Here is a 14250-nt window from a genome sequence, read left to right as displayed (position 1 = left end):
AGCCACACATTTCGAGATACGGGATGCGCAACTATACCGCAGAAACTACCATGCGGATGGCCGTAAATGGCTCTTGGTTATACCACGTCACATGTGATCTGATGTCTGTGCGTATTTTCACGCCGACCCACAACATGCTCAAGCTGGTGTGTAAAAACATATCACCGGATCCGTCAGCGTTACTACTGGCGTGGTATGTACACCTTTGTACAAAAATACATTCGGTCCTGTTCATTATGCAAACAAAGAAAGACAGCAGCCCATTGAACCGGATTATTACAGCCTCTACCGTGTCCGGCGCGCCCTTTTGACCGCGTTGGAATCGATCTATATGGTCCCCTTCCGTACACTGCCACTGGAAATCGATGGTTCATTGTCGCGGTCGACCATCTGACGAGGTATGCTGAAACAGCTTCACTACCTACGGCTGGTGCACGTGACGTAGCCAATTTCGTCTTGCGACACTTCGTACTGCGTCATTGGGCACCACGTGAACTGATGAGTGATCGAGGGCGTGTCTTTTTATCCGAAGTTGTACAACAACTCCTTCGGGCATGCCGCACGGTGCACCGCACCTCTACAGCCTACCACCCGCAGACCAACGGTCTAACTGAGCACTTCAACCGAACGCTAGGAGACATGCTCGCCATGTATGTCAATTCCAACCAATCGAACTGGGATGTTGTTCTTCCATTTGTGGCTTATGCGTACAACACCGCGACGCAGTCAACCACAGGCTTCTCGCCTTTCTTACTTTTATATGGGCGTGAGCCATGCTCCATCCTTGACACCATTTTGCCGTATCGTCCCGACGTCTCAGAGTTCAACCCTCTCTCTGAAATTGTGCACCACGCCGAAGAGTGTCGTCAGTTTGCCCGATCATTTACCTCGGACAAGCAAGCACTCGAAAAAGACCGCCACGACCGCGACCAGCAAATCGAGACTTTTGCCGTGGGCTCGCTCGTCTAGCTCCGACTGCCTTTCGACTCCCCAGGTCTGTCCTCTAAGTTTGGCCCGAAGTTTCACGGTCCTTATCGCGTGGTCGAACGTCGATCTCATGTAACATACGGGATCGAGCCGGTCACGCCATCTACAGACAGGCGACGCCTTGGTCGTGAGACTGTCCACGTGAGTCGTCTCAAGCCCTATCACGACCCACTCCTACTCTCGTCACCTTGACTTGCCAGGATGGCTCGTCTTCGTCGCCGGGGTATTGTAGAGAGGAAGAAGATTATGTGCCGCAGTGGGTCACGCCTTTAGCGAGAGGAGCCAAGCGCGAGCGTTTGCCCCGAGTGCTGTGATTCCTGGGTCCGTTGCTGCCGCCCGCTTTCCGCATCAATAGACCTGCTGGGCAAGTACTACTTGCGCCAATAAACCCCGTTTCATTAGCATTAAATTCCAAACTGCTATCGCATTCATTGCTTCGCCCCTGCGGCGAAACTGTGACTTTTAATAACCAGCAGTTAGCTTTGTTTTCCGCTGCAAGCCTGTGTATGTGCCCGTTTTACTTGATTCTTTACAAGCATTTGTTCTTTCACCTACGCGATTCTCGTCTTTTCCCTCAACGCTGTGCGTACCATTTTCCCCTCCATGGCTCGCTGCCTGGTTTCCACTGTTGAGAGTTCCCCTGTTATGTGTGGAACTCATAACGGTGAGACAGGTAGCGATGCGCTACTGATGCACCACAGAACACCGTTCACCCAACAAAACTCAGAATAAACAGCATACGCGATAAAGTTAATCGTAGCTACTGTGTCACGTCACGCTGACTGCGTATCACAGCCTGTCGAGTTCCCACGCATTCTTAGTCCGACTCGGCAAGAAAAGGTCTACTCAGCACGACTGCCTACTTAGACTACTTAGACCGGACCTACTTAGGCCTACTCAGCAAGGTGTGCAAGTAGGAGTAATTCAAGTAGGATCACCAAACTGCGACTCATATTACCACCTGCGGAAATTGCTTCCGCAACGATACATTTGTCGTTGTCTGCCAAAGGCATATCTGGCAGCTCGCCATATCAAGTCGCGTCGTATCAGTGACGTAGCTATAGGATGTGGCACACAAAGCCCGTTGCCTCTCCCCCCAAATTGTTTTCGTCCTGGCATACAAAATGTAAAATTACCATTTTCCCGCTGAGCCCCACTTCAGACCAAGGAGGTGCCCCTCCCCCACTCCAAAAAAACTTTCTGCCTACGCTGCTGTTATGCACGGCCCACGACGACCACCACGACACAGTCTCGCCGCCTACCGTAGCAATTGGGGTGCTTCAAATAGCTTTCCAACATCAAATACCTCTTGTGTCATTTTTTACAGCTGTGACGGAACAATTGTCAGTGAGTAGTTCGACTACCTCGAGACATCTGTCGGCGAATCCTTATTACTCACGAAGCATGGTCGAGTGGAGAAAAAAGAGGGGCACTGGGTTTCGGAAGCTCGCACGCATGAGGGTGAGGACAGAATAAAACGATAAAAGAGAGACAGCTGGCCCATAGAAGACGCGGAATCGGGTAAATGTGGCATTTTCAGCGTCCGAGATCCATAGCTTGGTGACATCTCTGTGTTGACGCAGTCCACGCAGCTGACTATTTAAGGCTATGGCCAAAAGAACGGCGTTTTACGATCGCAGAGAAATGTACTTAACGACATCTATTGCCAGAGTACCGGAAAAGTTCCAGAAACAGTCGAATAGGTCTGCCAGGAACGCCTGGCATGTGGAGGATGCGGACAGCGCGGTGAAATATTAGTGATTAAAGGATCACCAGCGGCATCGTTCGTGCAGCGTGCATTCGTGCAAAACATGGCAGGAGATATAGCTAACCGTGTATCGCACCAGCGTTGGGATGTTTGCAGTCCCCGTTGGAGCGTAGGATGCGTCGGCTTGATCCAGGCCCTGCTCGCACCCGGAGTCGGGCAGGGCTGGCGGCGGGTCTTCCGAGTCGTCCGCCTGAGGTGCATCCGAAAGACGCGACTGCTGCTGGGTGAGGTCGCGTTCGACAAGCGTCCGCACTTCGGTGGATGAGGGTTTGTGCATTGGCACTGTCCTGATTGATTTGCCCTGCTCCAAGGTGGTCACCTGACGCAGCCCACTTTGGGGGATCGGCATGCATCTGATGACGATGATGCTTCTGCTATGCCTCTGCTCCTGAGATGTCAAGGGCATTGACCAAGAGTCGAGCCTGATGATGATGATATCCGCTGCGTGATGGCGCTTACCCACAACGAAAAATGGAAGTTTATGATGAAAAGAAAAATAAATCACCTTGAATATAGCGGTACAGTGGCTTGGTGATCAAGAGAATGCGTGTTTGTTGTTTGAATGTTTTCTTACGAAAAAATGGCAAATACCCACTCCGGAGGGGGTCAGCTAAGACACACACACACACACACACACACACACACACACACACACACACACACACACACACACACACACACACACACACACACACACACACACACACACACACACACGCACGCACGCACACGCACACGCACACGCACACGCACACACACACACCACACACACGGAGGATGCTTCAGCTTCTCCTTTAACAGTAGAACGTTACAGTGTACTATAGGGCTGCGTTCGTATTAAAGTAATCGCTAGCCAGCTTTCGCTTCTCGATGGACAGTTTAAACGGACTGCTAGAAAAAGAACGCCTGTGCGCGTAACATGGGCTGTTTAAAACAATCCTACACTGCCTACCACGAGTACTACGCCATGTAGCCATTAGGACGTACCTTTTCCTTTTGTCAACTGCCAAAGTACCCACTAGCCCATCCGTAAGGCTATATATGCACCCCCGCACAGCTGCACACTGTGTAGATGTTACTTCTGATAATATTGATTAATTGTGCCTGTGCGATTTGTACGGGTGGACCAACAGCTCGTTGCGCATTGCAAGTTTTGACGCCTCGTGCGATTCAACGCTTCTGCCACGCGATACTACACGCCTTAAAGGAGCTCCTCGCACTAAATGCATTTCTCAGTCGGGCTATGTCAGGCGTCAGTCTGGATCCGTCTACCACCCTCTCCCATAGTAATAGCTGCGGGCGCGCGCGCCCCAAGCAGGCCGAGCCTCCACCATGTCACGCTTCGGCGTCGGCAGCTGTCAGCAGCAGCTGCGGGCACGCTCGCTTGTCCTCGCCCAACCGGAGCCCCCATCTCCTTGACTTGAACGTTACTTGCCACCGCCTCAATGCAGTGCTTTAAAACGCGTTTGTAGCATTCGTGCTGCCAGAATTTGTGTAGTGTTTTTTATTTATTTATTTATTTATTTCATCACCCTGAGGGCCCGAGGGCATTGCAGAGGGGAGTGGGTTACATTTTTAACACAACATAATGAAAAAGCGGAAATCGGTTGTTACATGGATCAGTGAAAGAAACCAACAAGAAATAGTGCACATTATAAGAACAAAAACAGGTATTAAAGAACTACAAAGCTTAACAGGTGTAGCACAAAAAAAAAAAGGGTCAAGCAAACGATATAACACTCAACCACAAGCACGTGCCTATAAACAAAAAAATGCATCGTTTCAACAGCATATGTCAAGATACGAAAAAAAAGAAGAACAAAGTGCTACTGAAAATTGGAAATACTATATTCCTAAAAATTATGGCGACAGGTTAGTTATAGCAGCCCTAAACATAGAGTTATTAGTAATCTCGACTACAGATCGGGGAAGGTGATTCCAACTTGCTGACGTACGGGGGATGAATGAATTGTAAAAAATGGTTGGTGTGGCATGTGGGAATGCCAACCTTATGACGATGATCGATGCGAGGGATACATAAGAAGAAGGGGTTATCAATTTATTCTTAAAGACTGAATTGTCGTTATATATCTTGTGAAACAGGCAGAGGCGAGATATTTCCCTGCGTTGTGAGAGCAGAGGTAATGATAAAGTTGTTTGCATGGAAGTGACGCTGGAGGTGCGATTGTAGTTAGAAAGAATGAAACGAGCAGCCCAATTCTGGATGGATTAAAGCTGATGAATGAGTGATTCTTGGCTGGGGTCCAACGCAGATGCAGAATATTTCATTTTGGAACGGACTAATGATTTATACAGAAGTAATTTTACTGGAAAAGAAGAGATAGAGAGAAGTAAACGTTTATGTTGAAACAGTGGCCCGAGCAATGCCCGGTGTCACCCTGAGGTGGGAGGGCTCCGTAGTCCAGGAACCCTCTGGCTTCTACAGCCCTCTTGGCCCCGGCGACGAGTTGTTGTTGGTCTTCCAGGTCTTCGAGGGCGAGCTTCGCCTCCCACGTTTCGTTTAGGTCTTCGTTCGTCCGTCCTGCTTCGTTATCAGTCGTGTGTTGTTGCAGATTACGTCCGGCAATACACTGGCATGCAAGAAGCAAGTGCGCCAGGGTGTCCGGTACGTTGCAAAGCGGGCACATATAGCTATATCTCGTGAGGTAGAGACGGTGCATTAGGGCCCCATGTGTGTATGTGCTGCTTTGATGGCGTCACAGTATTACGCTTTCCTCTTTTGTCAGTTTTGTGTGTGGTGGAGGGTATACTCGTCGCTACAGCCTGTAATGCTGGAGTAACGACGAGTAGGTGTTTTGGACAACTTCCGTCTCTTCAACGACGGGTCGAATGTCTTGTGGGCAGGGGGCAGCCCGGCTGACGTGCTCGCGGGCAGCGGCGTGGGCCGCTTCATTTCCCTGCAGACCCTCGTGTCCTGGCACCCATAATACACAAGTGTATGGGAGTGGAGTGCTTCGCCGTTTCAAAATATTTATGGCATTGGCTGAGATACAGCCCTCAGCAAAATTCCTGCAGGCGGCTTGTGAGTCGGTGAAAATCACCGCGGAAAGGAAGAAAGATAAAAATTACGGCGTATAAAGCCCAGCGTTTGATTAGCGTTATTGGTTACATGTGTTACATGTATCTTCCAAGAAAGATCAGAAGTGATGAGTACGCCAAGATATTTGTAATATGACACAGGTTCTAGGTTAGTATTATTAAGATGATAAGAGGGCAATGTTGTATCGCGACGTCAAATGCGCATGTCCTTGCATTTGTAAGTGTTTAACTCCATGTTCCACGGGTTAGTCCAGTCACGAACACGGTTTATATCTGATAGAAGAAGATCAACGTCAGAGTCACTGTTAGTAACACGGTATATAACACAGCCATCAGCGAACAGGTTTATTGATGAACATAGATTATCAGGTAAGTCGTTTATGTAGATGAGGAAAAGCAAAGGTCCCAGCACAGAGCCTTGAGGCATGCCTGATTCAACTGCAGAAGTGATGAATGAGGTGTTATTCACAGTAACAAATGGGAAACGATCAGTGAGAAAAGAGTGAAGTCATTGAAGAACGTTCGGATCAATGTTAAGTTTGCTGAGTTTTAAAAGAAGCAGTTGATGAGAAACCTTGTCGAACGCTTTTGAGAAGTCTAGGAATATGCAGTCGACAATGAAACCCCTGTCAAGAATGGAATTTAGGCAATGTTGAATGTCAAAAGTTGTGTTTCACATGAAAATGACTAGCGAAATCCATGCTGGTGATCTGTAAAAAAGGAGTTTGACTGTAGAAAAGATGGGAGATGAGAGCAAATAACATGTTCCATAACTTTACATGAAATGCATGTGAGTGAGATTGGTCGATAATTAAATGGAGAATGCCTTTCCCCAGATTTGTGCAAGGGAATCACCTTCCCTACCTTCCAGTCTTCCGGAATGCAACCGGTATGAAGCGATTGCTGAAATATGTTAGTGAGAATAATGGCACTGTACACTTTAGTACTAATTTAAAAGTTTGAATTGATGCCATCTACACCACATGAAGATGAAACTTTTAGATTTTTTATGATTTCTTCTATACCGGCAGCATCAAAGACAATGGGGTCCATTGTTAAGAAATCCGAACTAGAATATGTGGGAGTTACGGAACACAGATTTTGTGAAAAAGCAGAAACAAATACAGAGTTTAGAACATTTGCGGATTCATCAGGTTTGATTATGCGATTGTTTGCATCTTTAAGGGTGATTGAGGAATGGACTCTTTTGTTCACTACATTCCAAAATTGCCTAGGTTTGCTAATTGAAACGGATGGTAATGTAGTATTGAAAAATGAATCCATGGCATGTTTTAGGGCTTGTTTGTATTCCGTAGCTATATGGCCTGATAATCACACCAACGTTCTTGAGTGCCAGTTACCTTTGCAGAGCTGAAAATGCGTTTTTTCTTATTGCGTAGTCGTTTAAGCGATTGACTGAACCATGGTGATTGCACTTTAGATGTGATGACTATGCGTCGCACATATTTTTCTATGAGTGATAGAACCTTTTTTTTGAATAAAGTCCAGTTAGTAGTAACGGAGCGATCATAAAAGTTGTGCATGTACTCACTTAAAAAAGCTGGAAGATCATGATTAATAGCATCAAAATCTGCACGCTTATAGTCCCGGATATATTTTTTGTGGTTCCTACTGTGAGGTACTGTGCAGGTGAAAGAAAAATGAAGCAGCAAGTGGTCGCTTAGCCCCTGTAAGTAGGATATGGAATGGAAAAGATCAGGCGCAGTGGTGAGCACTAAATCTAAGATGTTAGATGGGGTAGACGTAATTCTTGTTGCCTTTGTCATTAGCTGGGACAATTTAAAACCGTTGCACAAATTGAAAAACGTTTCTCCCGCTCTGGAGAAAAGATGACAAGTGGAATGCACGTTTGACCGAACTATGTTCGGGAAATTGAAGTCGCCTAGTAAAAGGAGCGGACTATTGGGATACCGTACTGTTAGCATGGGAATGACATCATGAAGCTTGTCAACAAAAGTGGATGAACAGGATGGTGGTCGATAGCAAGCGCCCAATATCAACTTCTTGGAACACGCTTGTATTTCAACCAAAACAAGTTCCAAAGCACTACTAAAATGAGTCGGGAAAGACGAAATCGTGTCTGAAACCGCGATAAGCACAGCGCCGCCAAACGGAACACCTCTATCACAACGGTAAATGTTGTAGTGTTTTTTGCAATCAAATATTTCACTGTTATCAACCTGCGCAGACAACCAGGTTTCGTAAGGCAGATTATGTCGGCGTTAGAAGCATCGATAACAGAGCAGAGATCGTCACGTTTTGGAATTAGGGAATATTTGTGAAGAGAAACGAAAGTTAATTTGCGAGTGGTAGCTTTGATCCACTTCCCCTCGCGTAGCGCTATTCGGCTTTGTGCGACACAGGTGCATGCGGCGACTCATGCGAGAGATGTGAAGTTTTGACTGATAACTTAAAGGATTCGGAGATTTCACGCACGTAATAATCAGAGGGGTTGTAGATGTAGCACGTTATATTTACGTACAGTTTGTTAAAGCGAAGCTTAAATCTTGAGGATTGGGTCTTGCCAAATTCAGCCAGTTTCTTTTTGGCAAGGCGAGTAGCTGGCGAATAGTCTTCCCTAGCGGCAACATTTACTTCTTTCAGCTTCGAACTACTCAGAAGTATTTCCTGCTTGAGCTTGAAGGAAGAAAATTTGGCAATGATTGGCCGGCACTTATTGGAAGAATAACCGCCAAGCCTGTGTGCTCGTTCGATTAGTATTTCAGAGGGTGCTATTTCTAATCTGGATGAAAGCACATTCATCAGCTTTTCCTCTGACTGGGCCCAGAACTCTGACTGGGCATCAGGTAGCCCATAGAATAAGAGGTTGTCTCGCCACTGCATATCCGCGAGTTCACCTTGCCGAGCACGCAGTTGATCGTATTCGCTGCTAATATGGCTAATCGACTGGCGAAAACGCTGTATCTCTTCCTAGACTTCCTCAATTGCGACCGTTTTGCGCTCTAATTTAGTTAATCGTTTGTCTAAAACAGTAATATTTTCTTGAAAACTCGCCTGTGTTTTTTAAAGCTCATCAACAGATTTGATTAGACCTGTCTGGTCCCTCTCAATTTTTTCGGTACGCGTGTTTACAGCTTGTAACATCTTGAACATATAATTAAACTTCTTAGTCTGTGAATCAGTAAGAGGACTTTGCACTTGGGCTCTAGTTTTAGGTCCGGGATTGAGCTCAACATTACCGGACAACATAAGTAATTGAATTACAACGTCAAAGCACTCATGAAAAACAGAAAACAAAACTCCCGGGCGTGGGAACAGCAACAAACAAACGTTATTCGACTTTTTAGCATACAGAGATGTAACCGAACTAACCTGATAAACAAAGCAGAATGGATTAGTGAACTGCATTGTAGCGCTGTTCACACACCCACTTAAGGCGCCAGGATTCCGCCAGCTCTTCATATAGGCAGCCGTCGACGATGTTGTCGTCGATCCGATTCCTTCGTTTGGTAGAGGGATGACCGTAAACACGTCGCTGTCGCGCTTCATAAGACGCTGACATCATGGCCATCAGGAACAATGACAGGTGCAGTGCTTCGCCGCTCCTTCTCTCGCTGTTCGCTCTCTCTCCTCCCTGCGCCCCACTTTCTCGTCCACTCGCGCCTCACTCTTGACCGTTCGCTGGCTGGGCGCCTCTCAAGAACATCCGGAAATGTGTGACCGAGACGCCGCTGTGAAACGCCAATGTCGAGCCAAAAACGCTGTTTGTTTTAAAGACGATAGTCTTTCTTGGGGACCTTCGACGCAAAAATTTTGGTCTGTCTGTCTGTCTGTCTGTCTGTCTGTCTGTCTGTCTGTCTGTCTGTCTGTCTGTCTGTCTGTCCATCCGTCTGTCTGTCTGTCCATCTGTCTGTCTGTCTGTCTGTCTGTCTGTCTGTCTGTCTGTCTGTCTGTCTGTCTGTCTGTCTGTCTGTCTGTCTGTCTGTCTGTCTGTCTGTCTGTCTGTCTGTCTGTCTGTCTGTCTGTCTGTCTGTCTGTACATTTGTCTGTTTGTCCACGCTTACCGGCATCGCTTACTTGAAACGGCCGACCCCATCCGCAGCGACCACCAATGTTGCTGAAGGTTGAGCGTTCATGCTTGTGCAATTGTCAATTAAAAACAATTATTGCGCATGTCTGGGCGCCATAACAACACACATATATTCTGCATATGCATCTCTTACTAGAAAACGCATGCATAAGTAATTTTAAGGACCGTAGCGCTTATCACGCTGTGCTTACCATGCAGTGCTTGCACGGAACGGGGAGTGTTTCCAATGCTTTGCTAAGACGAGATGGTGGTGGCACCCACCCGTCGCCTCGCGTTCTACACCTTATCACCTCTGAGATGGGCGCGCACGGCCACGCGCTTTGTTTTCCAAAAGAAGCTGCCTGATGGCGCTCATGTCTCACGTGTGACGTGACTTGATGCGCTCGTTCGCCTTTGCTGCACGCTCGAGGCACTCTAACGCAGCGCCTCCGGAATACCATTCACCAATATTATTGCGCAGAACATCAAATAAATGTTTTGTTCACTCTCTCCACACGCAAGACTATCGTCTTTCAAGGACATTTGCAGATAACATGCACATACGGGGCCAATTTTTTGTTTTGTTCACTTCATAGTAGTTTTTAACCGTGGACCAAAACGACAATAAGGGGATTTGGCAGACACCAGGTAGTGGAGCTCTGGCTGAAAAAAAGACAAAAAAGGTGATCTTGCTGTCCGGCTGCTGAGAGTCACTGTGTCAACGTTTATCTGCCTTTAGTTCGCGCTGTACCGTGACACTGGTGGAGGTGCTGGGTGAGAAAGCACTTTGATGAGAAAGCCCCAACGATGCTACACACTGATGCCAGCAATGTTGGTTTGGGAGCTGTGCTTGTGCAGCTGTAAGAAGGTACAGAAAGAGTACTCGCCTATGTAAGCCGAACACTAACACGCGCCGAGACTAATTACTACACGACTGAGAAAGAATGCCTCGCCCTGGTATGGGCGCTCACAAAATTTCGCCCGTATTTATACGGCCGCCCTTTCAATGTCATCAGCGGCCACCATTCACTGTGTTGGTTGAGAAATCTTAAAGATGCTACCGGGCGATTAGCGCGTTGGAGTCTCAGGCTGCAGGAGTACGACATGACGGTCGTACACAAGTCAGGGAGCCGCTACATGGATGCCGACTGTCTATCCCGCTCACCCATTGAATCGGCAACTCTATCCGATGTGGAGGAAACAGCATTTCTCGGTGTGCTTGACTCGACCGCTATTGCATAGCAACAACGTGGCGACCCTGAGTTACTTGCCCTAATTAATTACCTGGAGGGAAGATCTCAGAAGGCACTAACTGTTTTCGTAAGTGCGCTGTCACCATTTTGCTTACGGGGCGGAGTCCTATTCAAAAAGAAACTTCTCTTCGACAGGATCTGCCTGATTGCTCGTCATCCCAGCAGCCCTTCGCTCCGAAATACTTGAAGCATGCCACATTGAGGTGACTTCAGGCCACTTGGGTTACACGAGAACGTTGGCCTGAGTACGTCAGCGCTACTACTGGCACAGACTGGCCATAGCCGTAGAGCACCATGTTTGTACTTGCCTCGACTGCCAGCGCCAGAAGTCACCGCCAACTAAACCAACTGGCCTCCTGCAGCCCGTGCAAGTCCCAAGAACGCCATTCGACTGGATTGGTATGGATATTTTGGGCCCACTTCCTACTTCTACTGCCAGGAACCGCTGTGTTATTGTCGCGACTGATTACCTTACCCGTTATGCTGAAACAAAGGCTATCCAGAGAGGTACAGCAGTGGAGGTGACACAATTTTTCATTGAGAATGTTGTCCTGCGGCATGGTGCACCAAGCGTCGTAATCACAGACAAAGGAAACGCATTTACGGCAGCTCTTTTGGAACAAATCCTCATGCTGAGTGGCACAACCCATCGTAAGACCACCGCCTACCACCCGCAAACGAACGGGCTTACAGAGCGTCTGAACAAAACAATTGAAGACATGCTTTCTATGTACGTAGACGTCGAACACAAAAATTGGGACGAAATCTTGCCATATATCATGTTTGCATACAACATAACAGAACAAGAAACAATCCGGATGACCCCGTTCAGCCTAATTCACGGAAGGGAAGTACGAACCATGTTAAATGCAAAGCTAGCGCACGAATGAGACGACATTGAGGACTCGCTCGCTGTATTCCGTGCCGACCGGTTTTGCCCTCGCGATCTCCGACGTCACCGTAGCTCTGGCCGATTAAGCTCGCCTGAAGTCATCTCCTGACGCCGATCTCCGACGACAGCGTAGCTCTGACCTACTGGACTTTCTCTACGCCATCTCCGGACGCCGACAAGAGCTCTCGCAAGTGGTGCCCCATCCTCGGACTCCTGTGACCATGTTTCCATCTATCCTATCTCTCCTATCCCCTCGATATGTCCTCCCTCGCTGGCTTAGCGAATCTCTCTTTCTCTCCACCTTTATTACTATCCTTTTGATCCCTCCTCACCACCATCCCTTGTGAGCAACTGTTGAGGTGTCGCTCCCTGATTAAGACAGTTACGGGGCTCACATTTTTCTTCTTTTCCTTCTTATAAACATACCCCCCCCCCCCCTCCACAACATTGAACCAGACGCCGAGATGTTTACAGAACGAGCGAAAGAAGCAAGGAAGCTAGCACGCTTGCGAATCCAGCAACAACAAGAGTACGACGCGAGCCGCTACAATTCTCGCCGCAGAACAGTCGTTTACCAGACCGGCGACAGAGTATGGGTTTGGACGCCCATACCGAAACGAGGACTCTCTGAAAAGCTTCTAAGGAGATACTTTGGGCCATATCCAGTTCTGCGACGACTGAGTGATGTTACTTACGAGGTCGTCCCCGACAGTTCCTATAGTACGAGGCTTCGCCAGCACCGTCCTGAACTAGTTCACGTTGTGCGCATGAAGCCTCATGCCAGGTAGTGACTGCGTAAAACACTTCTTAAAAAAAAAAAAAAAACTGCTCTACTGGTTTAGCAACGGAGCGATGCTCTTTAAGAGGGGGGCAAGTGACGCATGTGTACTGGTGGACAAAAACGACGATAAGGGGATTTGGCGGACACCAGGTAGTGAAGCTCTGGCTGAAAAAAAGACGAAGAAGGTGATCTTGCTGTCCGGCTGCTGAGAGTCCCTGTGTCAACGTTTATCTGCCTTTGGTTCGCGCTGTACCACGAATATATATATATATATATATATATATATATATATATATATATATATATATATATATATATAGGAGAAACAAATGTATACTTAAGGGCTCGTCTTTTGCGTTTACACAATATTAATGAGATATGACAGACAATGATGCCAAGGAAAGTATAGGGGAAGTTATTAGGCCAATTGTAATGCAAATGAGAAGAAACAAAAGAGGTGGAAAGATAACTTGCCGTGGGCAGGATCCGAACGCGTTTGATGCTCTACCACTGAGCTACCACGACAGCCATCCCCCCAGCCACTTTATTGGGTATCTATGCCAATTTAAACGTAGGAGTGTCAGTCAGCGCCACTAGTAGCCATGGCGGCGAGTGTGGCACACTCTTTATGAGTCTGTTAGGCGTCACGCAGCACGTGAACTTATTACTAACTGGCAGCTGACCAATAGTCCCTCGTATACAACCTAAAGGCGCCAAGTCTGCCAGTACGAGACCCTCGTTAATGAATAGGAGAAACAAGTGTATACTTAAGGGCTAGTTTTTTGTGTTTACACAATATTAATGAGATATAACAGTCAATAATGCCAAGGAAAGTAAAGGGGAAGTTATTAGGCCAATTGTAATGTAAATGAAAAGAAAGAAAAGTGGGTGGAAAGATAACTTGCCGTGAGCAGGATCCGAACCTGCGACCTTCGAATATCGCGTTCGATGCTCTACCACTGAGCTACCACGACAGCCATCCCCCCCGCCACTTTATTGGGTATCTATGTCAAATTAAACGTAGGAGTGTCAGTCAGCGCCACTAGTAGCCATGGCGGCGAGTGTGGCACACTCTTTATGAGCCTGTTAGGCGTCACGTAGCACGTGAACTTATTACTTACTGGCAGCTGACCAATAGTCCCTCGTATACAACCTAAAGGCACGAAGTCTGCCAGTACAAGCCCCTAGTTAATGAATAGGAGAAACAAGTGTATACTTAAGGGCTCGTTTTTTGTGTTTACACAATATTAATGAGATATAACAGTCAATAATGCCAACGAAAGTAAAGGGGAAGTTATTAGGCCAATTGTAATGTAAATGAGAAGAAAGAAAAGTGGGTGAAAAGTGGGGATGTTAGGAAGTTTTAAGCCTTAAACTACTCGGGGTCCCGTCAACATTTCGTCGTAGAAAGAGGGGTTCCGCGTATTGCGGCAGAGGCTGGTAAGCGGGCGCAATGCG

General features: G+C 47.3%; 1 non-coding gene across 1 annotated transcript; it reads right to left on the bottom strand.

Moving 5' to 3' along the window:
- Positions 1 to 13694: 13694 nt before the first annotated feature.
- TRNAS-CGA (transfer RNA serine (anticodon CGA)) lies at positions 13695 to 13766 on the bottom strand. Its single transcript has one exon. It is a non-coding gene; the product is annotated as a tRNA-Ser (tRNA).
- Positions 13767 to 14250: the final 484 nt, after the last annotated feature.

Source organism: Rhipicephalus microplus, chromosome 5 (assembly GCF_043290135.1).
Source record: "Rhipicephalus microplus isolate Deutch F79 chromosome 5, USDA_Rmic, whole genome shotgun sequence".
In the NCBI taxonomy this organism is placed as follows: Eukaryota; Metazoa; Arthropoda; class Arachnida; order Ixodida; family Ixodidae; genus Rhipicephalus; species Rhipicephalus microplus.
The sequence above is the reverse complement of the archived record's forward strand: the minus strand, read 5'-3'. Positions and strand labels throughout refer to the sequence as shown.